Raw genomic sequence first — 21935 nt, forward strand, 5'->3', positions numbered from 1 at the left:
TAGCGTGGATTCTAAAGTTTAAATCTATGCTGTTGGAACTTGTACAAAAGAGAAAGATTCTTACTGCCACAGAGACTCCCACTAATTCAACTAGAGTGGACAAAAGGATGACGGACATCAAAGCTAAATGGAAAGGAAGTCACATTTCAGTTGAGGATTTGAAGGATGCTGAGCTTGAAATAGTGAAGTACTGTCAGAGAGAAGTTTGCTGAGAAGGTATCAGCTTTGCAAAGTGGACAAGCCATAAAAAAGGCAGTTCGATCTACAGGTTAAACCCTCAGTTGCACAATGAAGTTTTACATGTCGGTGGAAGACTTAGCAATGCTGCTATGCCGGAAGAAATCAAGTGGCCTATGATTATTCCGAAGGATCTTCATGTCACTAACTTGATCCTCCAGAATGTTCACGAGAAAACAGGACACGGTGGCAGAAATCACATGAATTCTACACTGCAACAGAAATACTGGATACCAGGTGCCAAATCTGCAATCAGAAAAATGCTTGCAAGATGTGTTATTTGTCGTCGTTTACATACCCCCACAGGAAAACAAATAATGGCAGATTTACCATCAGACAGGGTGTCACCAGATGATCCACCTTTTACAAGAGTAGGTGTAGATTACTTTGGACCATTCATGGTTAAACATGGAAGGAGCCTTGTCAAGAAATATGGAGTTATCTTCACTTGCTTGGCAATTCGTGCAGTGCACATCGAGGTTGCTTCTTCGTTAGACACTGATTCCTGTCTAAATGCTATTTGTCAGTTTATAGCCAGAAGGGGACAAGTGAAAGTTCTCAGGTCAGACAATGGGACCAATTTTGTAGCTGCTGAGCGTGAGTTGAGACAATCCATTGAAAAATGGAACAACCAGAAGATTCAGGACCATCTCAGTCAACGAGGAATTAAGTGGGTTTTCAATTCTCCCACTGGGTCTCATCATGGGAGAGACTGATACGCTCAATAAGAAAATCCTTAATGCTACAGTTAGAGAACAGTTCTTGATGAGGAATGCCTTCAAACTGTTTTCTGTGAGGCAGAGGCTATAATCAACAGTCGTCCAATCACAGCAGCATCAAGTGACATAAATGATCTGGAAGCTCTGACCCCGAATCACTTGTTGTTACTCAAGACAAAGCCATCATTGCCTCCAGGACTGTTTGACCAAGACGACCTGTATTCTAGACGCAGATGGAAACAGGTGCAGTACGTTTCTGATTTGTTCAGGAAGCGTTGGCGTCGGGAATACTTGCCACAATTGCAACAAAGACAAAAGTGGAATAACACAACAAGAAACTTCTCTGTTGGAGACATTGTTCTGGTAGTTGATGACTCTGCCCCCGGGAATTCATAGATGTTAGCAAGAGTCATTGAAACTATTCCTGACAAGAAGGGGCTTCGTCCGACAAGTCCGCATTAAGACAAAAACGAACATTTTGGAAAAACCTATAACAAAACTTTGCCTGTTGCAGGAGGCAGAATAAGTATTTAGTGAAGGCAATATGTCTTTAGGAACCTAAATTTGTGATGCTTTGGACTTTAAGATTTCACCAAGGATTAAAATAATATGGCTCCTTATGTTTAAATGTAAGTAATTGTTTCAAAGACTTTGAGAACAATTAGGGGGCGGTAATGTAGGAGCCTATTTTTGTTCAGATTCAGTAACCAATGTTATATTATGTGATGCATTTCAGCTTTGAATATTTTGGTTTGGATTGTTTGCACTTGTAAACTTACTTTATTCACGTGTACAATTTAGACAAATATTCTGTATTTTACATTGAAAATGTGTACTATGTTGAAATTGTGTACGGGCTCTTTAAGAATCGCGTCTGTTAAGTCAAGGGTCGGTCACACTGCACTTTCCGTTCCATTGACTTCCATTCATACGCATGCAAATGTGTAAGACCGGAAACCAAGCTCATTCGAAAAATTTCGCATTTCGGGGAGGTCCAAAATGGCGCTCTGATCAGACGCATGTTGATGAGCTCCGCAAACTCAGCTGTTTATTTTGTCTTGTAATGCAGGTAGAAAAGCGTTTGAACTCTTAATTTGTACCAGATCACATTTAACCAGTGTTAAATTTGTAGTAGCTGTCAAAATGGGAAAATAACTTTTCACCACAAAGATGTTTTATTTGGAACAATAAGAACATTTTATTCAAGAATAAGTCTCTGTTTTATGATAGTTGGTTCAGTAATGGTTTATTTTTGGTGGAGCAGTTGTTTAATGAGCAAGGTCTTTTGTTCAGGTACTCAGACTTTCTTTCCAAATACGAAATACCAATAACACCAAAAGAATTTGCTACAGTTTTGGGAGCTATCCCCTCTGGTTTATGTATGCTTTTTAAAAACTGTAATTACTCATCAGTATCTACTGCTTCCTTTCCTAAACCTTGTGATACTCCTGTTGGTCAGATTTGTTTCTCTGAGTCGAAAGCCAAAAATGATAAAAAACGATCTTTATTTCTTAAGAGTCTGATTTCTGCTCCACCTGTGATTTCCTTTTGGAATAATTTGTTTGTTAACCTAAATTGGAAAAAAATCGGGTCTCTACAGCAAAAATTCTTTCTCACAAACAAAGTGAAAGAAATTTATTTTAAGCTCATACACAGGTGCTACCCTGTAAAGAAGTTGATACAAAGATTTAAATCTGACATTGAGCTTGCATGCTCTTTTTGTTCGAATTCTGAAGAAACTGTGGTATACTTATTTTGGTCATGTCACTACACTCAGAAGTTTTGGGATGATATTGGTGTGTTTGTCAAGTGTAAGATTTTGCCAGGTTTCTCAGTACATATGAAAAACATTATTATGACTCTGACCCCTCAAACGAACATATCGGTTTTGTTAATAATTAAATTTTTTTCCTAAGCAAATTTCACATTCACAAATGCAAATTTTCCAACTGTAAACCTGTCTTCTCTGTCTTCCTAAAAGAAATGGAAAATGATTTGAATGTAATTTCAGTATCTACTAATAAGAAAGCTATAAGGACTGTTAGGATTTGCTCTGCCTTTGATCTCTTCATGTAATCAGGTTTAGATGATGGCCCTCTTATCTGTATTTTATTATTTTTGTGATTTGTTTCCATTTTATTTTTGTGGTTGATATTATGTGATGTATGTTTATTCTTTGTATGTTTCCGTTCTCTGCAATAAAAAAAAAAAAAAAAAATTCGCATTTCGCTGCGTTCCAAAGTTCAAGTTTGGTGAACTCTGACCTGCGAATTCGCATCACGTGAAGACGTGTGACCAGTAGAAGATCGGAACGTCACTGCGTGACCTCTCTGTACAGAAAATCAAAAATGGAGGAAGCCTAATTTTAACCTTAGTGCAGCGTCCTATTTTATATAATACATCTTTAAAAGATTATAAAAATCAAATAAAAAAAGAAGCTGCATGGTTCGCGGTGTCAATGGAAAACCAAAATTTATTCAGACACATTGAACATTTCATTCATTAATACATTTATTTTGTTTCTTTAATTTAATATTTAATCAAAAACTTTTAGTCAAGATTAAAGCAGTATATTGAACAAGAAAAACGGAGTACATGGACTGCTTTATTGGACACGGAGCGAGTAAAAACGAAAGTGAAACTGATGCGCACTCACAACATTCATAACAGCATCAAAGGAACCAAAAGAAAGAACGAAGAAAGAAAGACGTCTATCAGATGTTTGTACACAGCAGATGCTTTCCAGAGATCTTTAACAGACGTACCTGTGATATCTGGGTGAGCTCATAATAGCCATAAAATACAACTTTTTTTCAGCTTAGCTGCACACATTGTGCCTATATTTTGTTCTGCAGACTAATTATACCCATTACAGAGCGTGTGTAATGATGTATTTATATAATTTACTAAAAAACAACTCTAAGCACAATTTAGTAAACGAATACAACTTAAAATTCAGCAAAATAGATTAAATAAACCTTAATTTAATGTATTGATTAACCCATCTTTTATTTATTTATATGTTTCAAGTAATAAATGCATATTTAGTTCCTCCAAAACTCACCTGCAGCTAGTCTTTGACCCAAATTACATGACTGATGCGCCCGTTTAGTCGCTCACCCGAGACAGAGGATAGGACAGCGTTCCAGCCCCACAGAAGAGCTCGCATTGGTTGCTCCGCGTCTTCTGGCGGGTGAGGAACGATCGAGCCAGCTGATGTAGTTCGGAGAGGGGCGGGGCCGAGCGGCGGGAGACGCGCGCGCTGGAGGCGGGAAGAGAGTTTCCCGCGCTTTGACCTGAGGGAGAGAAACAGGCTCTACAACACAACCGTCTCTCGCTGCTGTTTTCACTGCTTTCAGGTAAGTTTAGTCCCTAAAATCACACAAATATTACATACAAACGTTCCTGACACGTTTCTTATTGTAATTGACATGTTTCTATTGAATATTTATTTTATAGAAATGGTTTAGCCTCTTCGAAAAAGTCCGTTAGCATCTCAACCGTTTTCAGACGAGGTAGGCTAACTCTGTAGATTGAGCTCTTGTTTACGAAACTTTGGGCTTTTAATCAAATCTTCATGTGTATGAGATGTTTTGATAGATCTGTAAAGGTTTTGCTGGCGATTTGTCAATGGGTTATTGGAAATAGGATAATGTACTTAACCTAAACATATACACTGTACTGTGACCCGATGACGCCACTCACATGGAGAGTATAATCAGCTGAAAACAAGTTCAAACTCGTTTTGATCTTTCATGGTAAACAAATATTGATAAACTGTTCTGTGATTTCAGGAGGACAGAAAGAAACTCTACAGAACAGATGGGAAGCTCCAAGATTTCAACATTTCTGAAGGAGCTGCTGACGGAGAAGTAGAAAATACAGGTGAACTGAAGAAGCTCGTGAAATAACTTAATATGCATTTTTTCCTATATACCCATGCACCTGTTATTTCCTTTGGCAAAATGTATATATATCTATATATCGATCAGGGCTCCAGACTGCGATCAAATAGTTGCATTTTGCGACCATTTTTTCCTGCTGGTGTGACTAAATTTTTTTAGAGGTCGCACAATGGCTGCGAGAATTTGAGTGGCTAAAGTACAAAAAAGCGAGTAATGAAATGTATTGTGTATACTATATTGTACACAGTGTGGAGCTAGCGCAGGAAACACAAAATTTGCAAAAGGGTGTTCAAACTTCAAACATGAATCTATAAAGCTCCACACTGAGAGCATAAAACATAGACTTTGCAGAGATGCCTGTATGGCACGAAGCACAGGCCCTCTCGCCGCCGGCTTTAAGCGACAAGAGGCTGCGAGTCGAGCCTCCGAGATGACTGAACTTTTGGCAAAGTTCAACACGGCTTATCATATTGCAAAAAGCGAGATGCCCTTCACAAAGTTTAGGTCCGAGATAATTTTTCTGGCTCAGACTGCATTGGTTAAAGCTTATGGGGCTGTCTTTTTTTTACAGTCTATGGGGCTGTCACGTGATGAGCGAACGACTCAAACCCGAAGACTTGTCAGATAAGAGGTGAGGTGAGCTAATCATAGACTGAAGACCCAGGTAAACAATTAATTAATTTTTTCTGTTTCTTAGTATTTTTGTATTGTTTGTAGTGTGATCAACGTTTGCGTAAGTAGTAGACGTGTTAGGGAAGTAACACGTAACATTTTAATTATATTTTGCTAAAATGAACGAAATGACTCGAAAAAAGATTCGTTCATTTGGCTGAATGAGACTCAAAGGTCCGAGTCGGTAAAATGATCCGAACTTCCCATCACTAATTGACTGACAGCTCTCCTGTCCTCATGTTGAGAGAAATCAGGAGTGAGTGCAGAGGCGTTGTGTGCGCTGAGTAAACATGATGTTACTGTAGCTCTAGACTAAATGTGAATATGCATTTATTCATCTCACCTACACAAAAAAAAAGATTCAGTATTCCTCAAAATCAATAAAAACTTTTTTTTATTGCTGAAGAGTGCTGAACTTTTTTTCTATTGCATCCTATTCTTCATGCAATCCAGAATGACAGCACAACTGAAAGGATTGTTTGAGCTGCACCCTCTACTGTTCGGACGTAAATGAACTTTTCCTTCAGCCTGACGCTTATTCATTTCACTTTTGGTGTGAAAGGACTTTTTCATTTGCCAAAAGTACAACTTTTTTATATAAAAAAAAAACAAGCAAGCCCAGCTCAGATGCGAAAAAGTAATGTAAAAGTAACGTAATGCATTACTTTCCATAAAAAGTAACTAAGTAACGCAATTAATTACTTTTTTAGGGAGCAACGCAATATTGTAATGCATTACTTTTAAAAGTAGCTTTCCCCAACACTGCATTTTATGATATTTTAAACAAATCTATGTTTTATTTTGTGTAAACAGGACTACTTAGAAATCATTAAGTAATAGAAAAAATGTAAAACAGTGTTTTTTATAAAAAAAAATGACTGTGGTGGTACTATACAGTTATATACATAGATGATCAGATGATAATGCAATATTTTGATTAAGTCTATGCCAAAGGCATCACCATATTTCCAAAACATCATGGTACTTTTTAGCATTTTTAAGCAGTTTTTTATAATTAAATCTACAAACCATTAATTTAGTTAATTGATCCTGTTAATTCTCAGTTATGGATAAAAACAAAGTCAAATTATTTAAAGTAAACGTACCTATTAAGCTCACCAAAATCTACATCGAGTAATTTTTAGTGCACAAGATATTGGTTTCAGTACAAGACGTTATATTAAAATAAAATATTAATCTCTCACACAAAAATATTTAATTTTATTTTAAATGACAAAAGCATTTGAATTAAGATATACATCATTAAATGCAAAAAGTCTGGCTGTGCTAATGGGTAAATTTTTGTACCCTTTAAGCACACCCCTGTTCCCATTAAGCTCACATCATGTTTTATTAAAAAGTCTTGTTTATTTTGAACAACATTTTTAAAGAGTAATTGAAAAAATGTTTTATTTGAAGGTACAAAGTCAATCACAAACAACAACAACAACACTAAAATCAAGCAACAAGGCACTCAGTTTGATCAGTTATACATTCATAGTGAAGTGTCATTTAAGCACATTGCAACATCTAGACTAGTCCACATTCAGCGAAGTAACACATATTTAAAAAACAAACATTGGCTCGTAATTACATTGATTTCAATGCGTTCATAATAATTCAACTAAACACTTGGATCAGTTCTCTTGTTTTTTGCTGACAGTAAGAAATAATTGACTTCATCCAGCAATGGACTTTTCTAATTAAACCGGTGTTTAAGTTATTTTATTTTTAGTCAAAGTAACATATTTGATTGGATTAGATGTTTCACAGAAGAGCAGGTGAGGGCTGGGTTGGGCACTGCTAAAGCTTCCTATAAAGTTAACCTTTTACAAAATCTCATGCTATTGCCTGCCCTTGTCTCCATGGCAACTAACTCAATGTTAAGAATGTGGGTTCGACAGCTGATTTCCAGAAAGCACTTATATCCTAAAAAACATGTTGGATAAAAGCATTTGCCAAATAGATGTAATTACAACCAACTAAAAATCCATTCATTAAAAAAAAATCCAAGCAACTCCAAAAGTATTATGTTTGGGGTCTGAACCCTATATTTCACACTTGTCTCTTTTGGGTTTCAGACACCAACATATATTCAGTGTAAAGTAATTTTTTCATGCTAACATTCTCTGATTGATTTATATACTGTAGAAATGCACAAAACAACATTACTATACTGACTAAAAAAATCAAATTTCTTAAAAGTTATCACATCTGTGTAACGGGGCGAACGAGACGTGAGACGTGGGGATCCATTTGCAGGCTTTTATTAAACAGAGACGTGGTCATAAGAGGCATGGTTCAAACAGTTGCAAACAGGTACATTTAGGCAAGACAAAGAGTATTCCTAGGGCAAGCGTGGGTCTACGATCGGCGAACAATATCCAGAGGGCTTGACACAAAGGGTTAATCCAAAATACACAGGCAGAATCAGAATATGGGAAAACTGGCAGGGCAAGACTATGACTAGACTATGAAAACTAGAAACTGGCTCTGTAGAGTAGCTATCGCTAGGAGAGAGATAAACGCTATACAATACTTGGCAATCGGAGCAGGAACTGACTGGGTGTTATGTAGTGTGTGTGATTGGTCTCAGGTGAGCGTGTGATTAGTGAAATGGTGCATGGGAAATGTAGTCCGTGGTGACGTGCAGCAGTCAGTGTAGTGACAGAGTCAATATGATGGACAAGTGACCTCTGGTAGCGATCGGATGGAAGTCCACGGACCGGATTCGTGATAGAGCCCCCCCCCCCAAGGAGCGGCTTCCAGACGCTCCAAACACTGTACGATCCAGGAGGGCGGTGGAGCGGAGGCGGAACAGGGGGAAGGATGGAGGGCCAGGTCCACGTGGAAGTGGAGAGACCAGGGACTGAGGCAGGACCGGCGGAGCAGGGAGCCAGGGCGGAGCCGGCAGTACAGGTGGAGCTGAGGACCACCACAGCAGAGCAGACGGGACCGAAGATCCCCACGGCGGAGCAGAAGACCACCAGAGCAGGACAGATGACCACCAGACCAGAGCAGACGGAGCAGAAGACCACCAGGCCGGAGCAGACGGAGCAGAAGATCACCACAGCAGAGCAGACTTATCAGGAGACCATGGCCGAGACTTGAGACCTCGGAAGAGCAGAGACAGACAACACAGACAGAGTATTCACAGCCCCAAGGACCGAGGCAGGCAACACAAAGGGTTTGGTCTCCTTAAAGATAATTGGGCGGACAGACAGTTCAAAATCAGATACATTAGGGAGAACCGGAGGGGCAGACAGTTCATAATTAAACTCATGGACTGAAACTGGCAAGACAGATAGTTCGTAATTGGGTCCATTAAATGTAACTGGACAGACAAACAGATCATAAACATGCTCAATGACTGAACCTAGACATTTATTCATTTTTTATTTATTTAGTCATTTATTAGACGCTTTTATCCAAAGCGACTTACAAATGAGGACAACAGAAGCAATCAATTGTAGTATTAAAACAACTAAAAACAGATCCAAAACTAAAAGCTAAAACGTTATAGATACTACCTATACACATTTAAAAAATAAAGAGATTAAGAGATTAAATAAAAGAATAAAAGTGTTATATATATTATATATATAAAGCCACCTTGCCAGTACCAAACTGAGTTTGCTACCAAATAAGCTCAGCAGAACCCTGCACGGGCCTCAAACATATGCCCTAGTCCGGCCCTTATCCGACAGATTATCAGAATTACTGGCCGAGTCCCGGTGTCTTTTTTCTCTTTCTCTCTTCCCCAATTGCAGAGCTGCTGTTGTAGCCATTAAAATAGTTCAGTTTAGTTTTTAATGGCAAAAGTGGTTATATATATTTTCGTTTCTTTATTACGTTGTAGCACGGTCTCGTGTTGTTTCCCAGCGCGGCAAATCTTTGTCATCACCATAATAATCGATGGATATCTAAAATATAAAAATAAGGAGGAAGCAAGCCTGATGCCTGGCCCGTGTCTGAGCTATGACGTGAAAATTGTCCCGAAGCCATAAATAAGTTGGGGCCGTTGGGCTCGGGCTGAAATGCAGGGCTCTAAAGCGCAGCTTGTTGCATTTAAGCAGCAAAAATACACACAAAATGACACCAAAATGGCCATCCTGGCCACACAGTTAAATAAATGATAATAATCAGTGATGTGATATGTGAAATGTAGAGTAACATCTGGCGCAGTTGCAGCTTGTACTTATGGCTAAAACAAGAAAGCAAACAAGTTGCATTAATAGTCATTCATTTTAGTTAACATATGCTATGATAATTTGAACAGATTTTTATTCTTATTGTAAAATAATGGAACATTTAGGTCATGAATATTGTCTCAAAAGTCATGGAAAAGTCATGGAAATTTATTGGTAAAAATGTGTACGAACCCTGCTATTAGCAAACGATCCCTGAGCGACATCGTGCCGATGGAATTTTGTACGTCGGGTCGACATCAGCCCAACGTATGTGTGCTGTCTGGGTTGTAATACTATGGTACATTTATGTTATTGTTAAATCTACTGGCTGTTTGGACTGAGGGAGAGAAAGATTAAGATGTGAGCGCCGAAAATCAGGCAGATACACAGCACGATTACATTTTATCAGTGTTGGGGGTAACGCATTACAAGTAACGCGAGTTACGTAATCAGATTATTTTTTTCAAGTAACTAGTAAAGTAATGCATTACTTTTTAATTTACAAGGAAATATCTGAGTTACTTTTTACATTTATTGACTGTAGTGTTGGGTCGTTCTTGAAAAAACTTTTTTTTATTGCTGAAGAGTGCTGAACTTTTTTTCTACTGCATCCTATTCTTCATGCAATCCAGAATGACAGCACAACTGAAAGGTTTGTTTGAGCTGCACTCTCTACTGTTCGGACGTAAATTAACTTTTCCTTCAGCCTGACGCTTATTCATTTCACTTTTGGTGTGAAAGGACTTTTTCATTTGCCAAAAATACAACTTTTTTATATTAAAAAAACACAAAAAAAACAAGCAAGCCCAGCTCAGATGCGAAAAAGTAATGTAAAAGTAACGTAATGCATTACTTTCCATAAAAAGTAACTAAGTAACGCATGCATTACTTTTAAAAGTAGCTTTCCCCAACACTGCATTTTATGATATTTTAAACAAATCTGTTTTATTTTGTGTAAACAGGACTACTTAGAAACCATTAAGTAATAGAAAAAATGTAAAACAGTGTTTTTTATAAAAAAAATGACCGTGGTGGTACTATACAGTTATATACATAGATGATCAGATGATAATGCAATATTTTGATTAAGTCTATGCCAAAGGCATCACCATATTTCCAAAACATCATGGTACTTTTTAGCATTTTTAAGCTGTTTTTTATCATTAAATCTACAAACCACTAATTTAGTTAATTGATCCTGTTAATTCTCAGTTATGGATAAAAACAAAGTCAAATTATTTAGAGTAAACGTACCTATTAAGCTCACCAAAATCTACATCGAGTAATTTTTAGTGCACAAGATATTGGTTTCAGTACAAGATGTTATATTAAAATAAAATATTAATCTCTCACACAAAAATATTAAATTTTATTTTAAATGACAAAAGCATTTGAATTAAGATATACATCATTTGTAGTAACAAACACATCAATTGGTTAATAAATTATTATTTTTTTTATTATCCGAGTTAAAAAATGGAAGTGTGCTTAATGGGTACGTGAGCTTAATAGGTACGTTTAACCTAACTGGCTCGTAATTACATTGATTTCAATGCGTTCATAATAATTCAGCTAAACACTTGGATCAGTTCTCTTGCTTTTTGCTGACAGTAAGAAATAATTGACTTCATCCAGCAATGGACTTTTCTAATTAAACCGGTGTTTAAGTTATTTTATTTTTAGTCAAAGTAACATATTTGATTGGATTAGATGTTTCACAGAAGAGCAGGTGAGGGCTGGGTTGGGCACTGCTAAAGCTTCCTATAAAGTTAACCTTTTACAAAATCTCATGCTATTGCCTGCCCTTGTCTCCATGGCAACTAACTCAATGTTAAGAATGTGGGTTCGACAGCTGATTTCCAGAAAGCACTTATATCCTAAAAACATGTTGGATAAAAGCATTTGCCAAATAGATGTAATTACAACCAACTAAAAATCTATTCATTAAAAAAAAATCCAAGCAACTCCAAAAGTATTATGTTTGGGATCTGAACCCTATAATTTCACACTTGTCTCTTTTGGGTTTCAGACACCAACATATATTCAGTGTAAAGTAATTTTTACATGCTAACATTCTCTGATTGATTTATATACTGTAGAAATGCACAAAACAACATTACTATACTGACTAAAAAATCAAATTTCTTAAAAGTTATCACATCTGTGTAACGGGGCGAACGAGACGTGAGACGTGGGGATCCATTTGCAGGCTTTTATTAAACAGAGACGTGGTCATAAGAGGCATGGTTCAAACAGTGGCAAACAGGTACATTTAGGCAAGACAAAGAGTATTCCTAGGGCAAGCGTGGGTCTACGATCGGCGAACAATATCCAGAGGGCTTGACACAAAGGGTTAGGCAGAATCAGAATATGGGAAAACTGGCAGGGCAAGACTATGACTAGACTATGAAAACTAGAAACTGGCTCTGTAGAGTAGCTATCGCTAGGAGAGAGATAAACGCTATACAATACTTGGCGATTGGAGCAGGAACTGAGTGGGTGTTATGTAGTGTGTGTGATTGGTGTCAGGTGAGAGTGTGATTAGTGAAATGGTGCATGGGAAATGTAGTCCATGGTGACGTGCAACAGTCAGTGTAGTGAGAGAGTCAATATGATGGACAAGTGACCTCTGGTGGCGATCAGATGGAAGTCCACGGACCGGATTCGTGATAATCTGCAGTACTTTGTGAACCAAACAGATGTTAAAGTTTAAATAATATGGGTATTTCAATTAAATTAAATTAAATTCAAGTTTATTTGTATAGCACTTTTCACGATACAAATCGTTGCAAAGCAGCTTTACAGAAAATGAAGTTTCTACGATATATTTAGTAGTAGTAGCTTGTCAGTGGTGACTGTCAAATTGATGTACGTATGGCAGAAATGTACGGTAAAAATCAATTAAAGACGTAATCAAACAGACGATGAACACTATTAACAGCAATGATTATATGTTGCAGTCAAACTACTGTTTTTTGGTCCAATAAGTAATATCTCTTAAGTCTTATATATAAGTCTTATAAAAATAAGTCTTATCCGAATTCAATAGGAGAAAAATATTGGTCATCCATACCAAATGTACCTTTTACATTTTTAATACACTCTGTTAGCTTAGATAATTTAGAAGTTTCATCTGGTCTTGTTGAGATATATAGTTGAGTATCATCATATATATTTTTAATAATATAATAAAGTATAATTAACAATTTAAATAAAAATGGAAACTAATTCCGTATTTTCTAATAATATTACCAAGGGTTAACATGTATATTGAAAATAGCAGAGGACATAGGATATATCTTTGTGGCACTACATACTTTACTGGTGATAATTGAGATGACTCCCTGTTTAAATAAACAAAGTGGTAGCGATCGGACAGGTAGGATCTAAACCATCTAAAAGCCTGCCCTTGAATACCTGTATAGTTTTGTAATTGATCTATGAGTATGTCGTGTTCTATAGTGTCGAACGCAGCACTAAGATCAAGTAAAGCTAGCAATGAGATACAGCCTTGGTCTGACGCAAGAAGCAAGTCATTTGTAATTTTAACAAGTGCAGTTTCTGTGCTATGGTGGGGCCTGAAACCTGACTGAAATTCTTCATAGAGATCTTTTTTTTGCAGGAAGGAGCACAATTGAGCAGACACAACTTTTTCTAAAATTTTAGACATAAAAGGAAGATTTGAGATGGGTCTGTAATTTGCCAGTTCACTAGGATCTAGTTGTGGTTTCTTAATAAGAGGCTTAATAACCGCCAGTTTGAATGGTTTTGGGACGTGACCTAAAGATAACGACGAGTTAATAATATTGAAAAGCGGTTCTTCTGCTATAGGTAACAACTCTTTCAGTAATTTAGTGGGTACAGGATCTTAACAGGCATGTTGTTGGTTTAGATGCAGTGATAAGTTTATTTAGCTTTTCCTGTCCTATATTTGTAAAGCACTGCTGTTTTTCTTTGGGTGCGATGAATGAAGCTGAAGTATTAGACGCTGTAGAATCTAAATGTGTTATTGTATTTCTGATTTTATCTATTTTATCAGTGAAGAAATTCATAAAGTCATTACTATTTTACTGTGAGGGAATATTTAGATCGGGTGGCGTCTGGTTATTTGTTAATCTAGCCACTGTGCTAAATAATAACCTTGGATTGTTTTTGGTTATTTTCTATGAGTTTGGGGGTATGCTTTTAGAAGATGCTTTTAGAATTTCGAATGAGTTAAACCTGTATCCTGTCTTCTGAGTAACATTGAGAATATCACTATATATTGTTGCAACACCGCCGCCATGACCAGTCTGATGGGGCTCATGCTTATAACAGTAGCTTGGTGGAGTAGACTCATTTAGACCAATATAATCATTTGGTTTGAGCCAGGCTTCAGTCAAGCAGAGTACATCAAAACTATTATCTGTGATCATTTAATTTACAATAGTGTAATCTAAGAGTGATGTAATGTTTAGGAGCCCAAACTTTAAAAATGGTTTTTGTTAATTTATTTAGCATTTTTCTGGTTTAATCACGATCAGATTTTTTCTAGATCCTCCATTATTTTGACCTCACTATTCGGGGAACAGACACCGTCTTTATAGATTGGACAACGCAAGTACTTCTATCATTTAAGCGGGCTGAACAAAAGCCATCACAGCAGTTATTTGAGAATTGGCTTACTAGTCATACGGAGCGTAGCGTCCTGGAGATGTTGTCCGACAGGAGTTCTGCTCCGACTTTTTGGGTTTGGGTTTGATCAGAGGAAATATCACATGAATTTCATGGGAAGATAAAAGGCTTAATTACAATTATTATAGGATCCTCCCAAAATGAGAATAGTGAGAAAATACCACCAGACAAGGACATTCAATGTCATCCTATTGAGTCATTTAAAGTTATTAAACAATACTGAATATAGAAGCAGAAATAGATAAAAAATATAGGTGGAAGAAAACCTTGTGACTTTGGTATTACATGCTTTCCTAAGAGCAGAAGTTTTGATTCTTAATTAATACTCAATAAGTAAAGTTACGTGAAGAGGGACTTCTTTGTTTTTAGTTACTTATGGACACAAACATTGGTAATTATTTACAATATTTTTGTGTAAACTAACAATGGTTATTAACAGGGTTTTTTGTAGGTTTGGAGAGTTTAACGTTTTTATGTATCTGTTTTTTTTTCATCTCTCTCTAGCATTACTAATGTCTCTCAGTGTTTTACATGTTTTCTGAGATCTCATCCACACTGATTCTGGTAGCTTGTTTTTGTGATCGGTTCATATTTTTTGAGCATTTTCACATTCAATATGGACACACCCTGCTAGTTTTTGAAATCCTGCCGTGTTGTTTCTGATTAAGACTTCAGTGTCAGTAATTGAAAACAGTCATATTCGTAAACTTTAAAATATAACTGACCAATAATCTACATATAACCACTGAAATTATACAATATAAAGACAAGTAACATTCAGTATCAGTTTCCCATCATTAGACTGAGTAGCAGTCCTTTAGGATCATGGCTACTAAAGTCAGCAATCTGAGGTAAGAGAGTTGATTGCTGATTGACTTTCGAGGACGCTGTCTACAAGTTGAAAACAAAAATGTAAAAAAAAAAAAAACACACATAGAAAGAGATACATTGGGAAAGAGTGTAAACAACTTTATGAGATATAACAGAGACTATTTTTTGGAGTCAGTGAAAAACAAACATGGGTGTTATCTTCACCTTGAGCAGAAACATGATGAAACAGTGAGCTTCTGTCTGCAGATGAACAGATTACTCTACTGTTAAGAGACACACAAGACAAACATCTTGAATTGTCAGAAGCTCAAACACACATTATTTTGAAAAGCATCTCAGGGAAAAACTTTTTTTCATTTACTGTGTTCATTAAAAAAGCAGCACTATTACTATAGTTATATACAACCCTCTACGCACACCTTGGTAATAGAATTGCCATTGCCTGTCAAATTCTTTACTCACCAGACTGATATACTATTTATATAAAAGCTAATGTTAGTAAAATGGCACAGCTTTTTAAATATCTGAAAGTACACTCTTAAAGGGGTCATATGATGCGATTTCAAGTTTTCCTTTCTCTTTGGAGTGTTACAAGCTGATTGTGCATAGATAAGATCCCTGAAGTTGCAAAGACTAAAGTCTCAAAACCAAAGAGATATTCTTTATCAAAGTTAAGACTCTGCCACACCCCCCTAAAACGGCTCGTTCTAACACGCCCCCACATATCTAGGTCACTATGTGGGAATATTTGCATAATGCGCCCAAATGTGCACGCAAAGAAAGAAGGCGTGGTTTCAGTAACCGCAGTTAGTGTTGAAGCAGCCATGTCAGAGAGACGCTGTGTGTTTCTAGGCGAAAGCAAAAGCACTTTATTTGGCCTTCCGAAAGCAGATGCATTTAGGAATCTTTAAGATTACTTACAACAGAACAGCAATGCATTTTATGGACGACCGTTTCGTGAACCTTATGTAAATTGTTTCTGCACTGTCTGGAGCACGCTCCCAAGAATTGCACTCACCAAGGCACATGTGCTGTGGTGATGTGACAATAAAAAAGTGACTTTAGTGACAATCTGGTGCTTCTGAATCAGCGACTGTAAGTATGTTTTGTTACTAGTTTAAGTATTCAGTATTTGAAAAATAATGTGTTTTTTGAACATTAAAGCATGTCAACATATTCTGTTACACCAAATACACAAAATAATGATCTTTAAAAAAGCATCATATGACCCCTTTAACATCAGTCAGTCGAGCATTATTATATGATATTATGATAATCAAGCACTATTATAATTAGAATTAAAACGCGGTAAGCATGTATGAATGCATATTTATCATTTTAACTTAACTCAGGGCTGGTGGTGTTGATTAAGATATTGTTGGTCGTTCAGTGTTTCTGTAATAAAAAGAAAAACTAACAATAATACTGATAAGATAATAGTAATAATAATAATAATAATATGAATTCTACTGCTAATGACAATATAAAACGCACTAAGGATTGATGAGCTGCTGGGTTCATGAATATTAATGAATATTAATCACGCTGTCTCTGTTCGCTCGAACTAATTTGCTGAAATCAAAACAGGGACGATTATAGGTGAAGACCAGCCAATGAGATTTCCGTATGCGCATTAGATCCGCTCACTACCGGAGAAACCGGCGGTATCTTATGGTTGTTCTTAAAAGCTAAAGAATTCCAAATGAACTCTTGTTATTTTGACAAGAAAATACAACAAAGAATATCGTTTACATGTAGCACGTAAATTCTGCATGGTATGTAAGACGCTCTCGCTTTCTTTCTTTACATGTGTGAGAGAAACACAGTGATGCGAGACGTTTGCCTTCACTCGAGTTTATGGTACGTCAAATACAGGTACACTGTGCATCCATTGAGATGAATTGAAAAATAGCACAGATCGCTTGATGTAAAGTGAAACTCTGAAGCGCTCAGTCAGAGTGAAAATATATCTGTGCTAAACTTATACTTAGCCTCCAACTCACACACTGGCGAGTAAAATCTAAGAATTTATTAGCCAGTGGCTAACAATAGGCATTATTATTTAGTTTTATCATAGTGAGGACATTGCCAAGTCAAGTCAAGTCTGCTTTATTGTCAATTCTTCCACATGTACAGCACATACACACAGAGAATTGAAATTGCGTTACTCTCAGACCCTTGGTGCATACAGATAACACTAACAGTAGAACATAACTAGTGCTGTGGTGTTGTCAGCCCAGGAGAGATAGACTGCATAGACTTTGATTGATTTCTTCCATCTTCAAATTCATGTAGAAACAACATAAAGACAGTATATTTTTAATATTTGTTCAATGGCATCTTTTTGATGACTGAAAGCAAGTATCACTGATACAAATACTACTGATGTCTCTATGAAATAGTTTTTTTCCCTAATATTTAACCATTGACTATAGCCATTCAACATTACAGTATAATTGAGAGCTATTAATTTTAACATTTATTAGACTTAAAATCAAAATAACAACTTCTAATTTAAGTGAACTTAAAACAATCTTCACATAAACCCATTATAATAAATGTAATATTTACTGTGCCCTTCAGCAAGGAAATATACAGAAATTGAATACAGTTATTAAACACTAAATCTAAATTAAATATAGATGAATCCTTAAAGCTACAAAAGTTATTGATTTGCTCTTTTTTCTTTTGTTGTTTGATTAGCAGACATCTCAGCAGCTGTTATTAGGTTATTTTGGCTGCTTTAAGAGCTGCCGCATGCTGAACATGACGCGGATCTGACACGCATCATATTTTCTCACAACTCTACCTTTTCTGACCCACTTCAGCTCTTAAAGTCTCTACTAATGAGCTGATGAGTTGAATCGGGTGTGTTAGAAGAGGGAGACAGTGCTGCTGCTCCAGGACTGATTCTGAAAACCACTGCATTTCAGAGATACTGTATGTTCTTAAATCTGATCATATATAACAAATACGTACATACATAGTTTTTAGGCAGCTTTAATCACCTTTTTGGTAACTTCATGATTTAACTGATGACATAACTATGACATGCTTGTAGTTTCATTTGCGCTTTAATATGAAATGATATACAGAGCGCGCCACTGCATTTGTGCGTGCAATTGAAGAGCACGTGCTACAAACACAGTCTAGTGGTTGACAAGACAGGAAAATTGTTTTTTACTGACATATGGCCTGACAACATCTCATCTGACTACAGTTCACTGTTGTCCTACTGAAGCTCCTCGTCACCTGTACCTTTTCCGAGCTCGTTTGACAAGTTGGAGTGCGCGCCTGAAAAGTCTCCCGTTTGATGTTGACATTCTGAGTCTAAATAAACTCAATTCTTGTAAAGTAAAAAAGAGACGAGCAGCAGTTGTGAGTGGGGTGGCCAACCCTAGCTCCGCCCCTGCGTTAATTAAAAAAATGTAACTTCTTCATTTTGACTGCACTAATATGTATATATATATATATATATATATATATATATATATATGCACACACACACACACACCATTTAGCATTTTCATTCAACTTCATGAATAAATAAAATAACTGAAAAAAAACTGCAACTAAAACTGAAATAAAAATTAAAAACTATATGGACATATTTAAAGAAAATAATACAAATTACAAGAGCACATAACAATTATTCAAACTTAAACTAAAATGTAAAAGAAAACAAAATATAAAAATAGAAACTAATTCAAAATGCAATTAATAAAAGAATTCAGACAAACAAATAACAAAAATGACAAAAGCACATAAAATACATTAAAATTAAAATTAAAAAAATAAACATTAATAAAGCCTAAATAGACATAAATAAATAGTAAAAATGACAAGCACATAACAAAACAACTAAAACTTTAAGATTAAAATGAAAACAGGAAATCAAAATAAAAAATGAAATCAAAATATTAATACTAGAATAGTATTTCAATCATACTGAAAACAATACTAACTCATACTTAGGGGTGAGACAAAACCCTAAGCCTAACTGGTATACTTTGAGACTGTAAAAATCTAGTTTGAGCAAAGTCCATAAGTTCAACAAATTTGTTGGTACTTTACCAGCGCTGCCGCATCCATTATTTCAGATGAAGTGCGCAGTATTTTGTTATGATTTCTGCGTAGACGATCAGGGGTCAACTGTGTGGAAAAATATAAATCTGCAGAATATTTCATGTGATGAGACCAGAACACACCTGAGCCTTTCCAACAAATCAGAGCCACATGACCCGCACAGAACAAGGCAGGAATCTGAACCAGCTGCTGCAATCACTGAGAGATGTTTAAAAACATCATGCAATTTAATCGCTTTAGTCTGCTCTGATGATGCTCAATGAATGCACATCAGATGTTTTAGTTAGTCTGGAGCGAGATCATTTGGTCTGTGCATTTTCAGTCTGTCTGAGTGGCCTCCTTGCATTCATTTATCATAAACTAGCAGGAAAAACACCAGAGTGGAAAGATAAATTAATGTTTCCTACTCTCGTTCTACTCTCACATTCTTTACAGGGTTTCTCAAACTTTTTTGAAGGACATCCATTATAAAACCCCTGCTGTTTTTTTTTCCTAGTGAAAATGCATTATAAATGACTGGTTATCTAAAAATTCTAAAATGAAAATTACTTGAGAAGATGTAAGCAATTAAGCCTTGCTGTCTGAAAAAATAAATAAAGACCAAAATTAGAAAATTAAGTAAGAACAATAATCTTAATTTTTTCCCTTAAAGTTTATTTTTCCTTATACAAATTAACTGATATTTTGCTTGTTCTTCTTCTTTTTTTTTAAAGTCACTTAATTATGAGTTGTTGCTGTTATTGTTTTTAGAAAACAAGACATTATATTTTAAGTCATTTTGATGCTAAAATGTATTTAAGAATTTATATATTTTTACTGGAAAACTATTGGAAGAGACTAAGAAAGTAATACCCTGACATATGTTTTTCTTTTTGGATAATCTGATAAACTTGGATATACGTCACAATACAGGAGAAATGATCTGTCGCAACTTCCATTGCATTGCAACTTTAAACTTATTTCAATTATTAGTATTATTATTATTGTTATTAAAAACACAATTAATATTCAAGTGTATTAATATATTAAAATAATATAACCGGATGTTTATTATTAGTTACTGAAATTTCTGGAATCACAAAATAAACTGACCAATTAATATATCAACACTCCCAGTTTCTGTTAATAAAAAATTTGGAAAACAAGCACCTTTGTCATAATAACAGCAGAAATTCAAGCATAAATATATCTTACCTTATAAATAGGGGCCTTTGAATATGGTGTTAGTTGAGAACCACTGCTGAAATTAAAATCCATGCTTTTTTTTTCTTACCAAATTAATAGGGAAGAAATTGCATTAGGCAATGGTATTAAGCAATCACAAATTAGTATTCATTGCCCACTTGTGACTGGATTTCATGGAGATTGTTAGGGAAGGGTCCAAATAAATTTTGTGACTCCAAATAAAATGTGAAGACTGGTATGGGGATTGAGAATGAAATAAGCTCTGATAATTTACTGCCGGCATCCTGCAATGATTAAGTATTTACATGACCCTACAAATGCAACATGACCAAATGCATCACTGCCTACCTGCGTAGGTAGTTTGAGTGATCGAATCCAAATATTCCTTCAAGATTAATTTTACCCTGCTTTATTAAAATTTGATGTAAAAAAGGGGCCATTGTACCATAGCAAGATGCAACCACAAATTAAGCGTTAGCGTTAGTTCTGGCAGGTCACGTGAGTCAAGCTTGCATCAGCTGATTCTCAGCTGATCACATCTACCTATAGGAATATGACACCTATCGCGGCATTCCTATATAAGCTATATTCAGTATTATTCAGCAGCTTTTCAGCTTGCTCAGGAGCAAATTAAGCATCGCTGCTCACAAATCAAACTGTTGCAGCGTGTTTCAGAACATCTGAAATACACATCTAAGATAAGTGAATGCTGTTTTAATCCATATCGCTGTGTATATTACCTGGTCTGCTAATTGAGAAAAAAAAAAAAAAAATGTTAGCAGTTTTGGATCGTTTGCCGGAGCGAAATATTAAGCATATTTGCAGCAGCATTTACGCATCTGTGTTTATACAGCTGGAGCAACACGTAGTCTAGAGCATGTAATCGCTCTGAGGACACGCCAATAGTTAAGGCCATGAGAACAAGTTTAAATGAAACAAGCATTCTCGTGTATGCGTTTCAACTGGGGTTCGCTGTATTCAGCGGCATAATCTCATGTTACGGTTGTTTATTTCTAAGGTTGATGTTTTCATTAGCTGTGTGAGTGTGCGGTTGATTTCAGCTGCGTCAGAAGCACGCGTTTATCGCTCCTAATGGCTTCTATACATATAAGAATGTAATATCAATGACAGTCATTCGAAGTATTTCCGCAGGGTGTATGCTTCCCCTGCTGGACTGCCACTCAATACTTATTAGAGATTCATAATTTCTGATCCGCTTGAATATGTGCTCACGCGGAGTAATGTGAGCATATGAGCATGAGAAATTAGGGTGATATGACGTGTTGATTAAATACATGATAAACTGGCTGAGATCAAGCTATGTTCATTTAAAAAAAAAAAAACTTCGGTGGTGATTGGAAGGTTACGACTGGGCGCTCAAATGAACACAGGGGATTTAAATATAGTCCAATTATTCTAAGCAAGTACAAGCAGCG

At 36.1% G+C, this 21935-nt stretch overlaps 1 protein-coding gene and 1 long non-coding RNA gene across 3 annotated transcripts in view; one reads left to right on the plus strand and one right to left on the minus strand.

Annotated features, from left to right (window-relative positions):
- LOC107691102 (transforming growth factor beta receptor type 3-like) overlaps positions 1-4150 on the minus strand; it is a 21791-nt gene extending 17641 nt beyond the window's left edge. Inside the window, exon 1 of one of the 2 annotated variants that reach the window (XM_016489579.1) lies at positions 4077-4150. The gene's annotated coding sequence lies outside the window, so the exon portion shown is untranslated. Of the gene's footprint in view, positions 1-4020 lie in introns of both variants that reach the window. The other variant, XM_016489580.1, reaches the window with a different exon arrangement.
- A 134-nt stretch (positions 4151-4284) lies between these two features.
- LOC107691103 (uncharacterized) lies at positions 4285-4858 on the plus strand. Its single transcript, XR_001634513.1, has 3 exons — positions 4285-4315; positions 4416-4471; positions 4751-4858. It is a non-coding gene; the product is annotated as an uncharacterized LOC107691103 (long non-coding RNA).
- Positions 4859-21935: the final 17077 nt, after the last annotated feature.

The sequence above is a fragment of the Sinocyclocheilus anshuiensis genome, unplaced genomic scaffold, assembly GCF_001515605.1.
Source record: "Sinocyclocheilus anshuiensis isolate Anshui unplaced genomic scaffold, SAMN03320099.WGS_v1.1 scaffold30, whole genome shotgun sequence".
NCBI lineage: Eukaryota > Metazoa > Chordata > Actinopteri > Cypriniformes > Cyprinidae > Sinocyclocheilus > Sinocyclocheilus anshuiensis.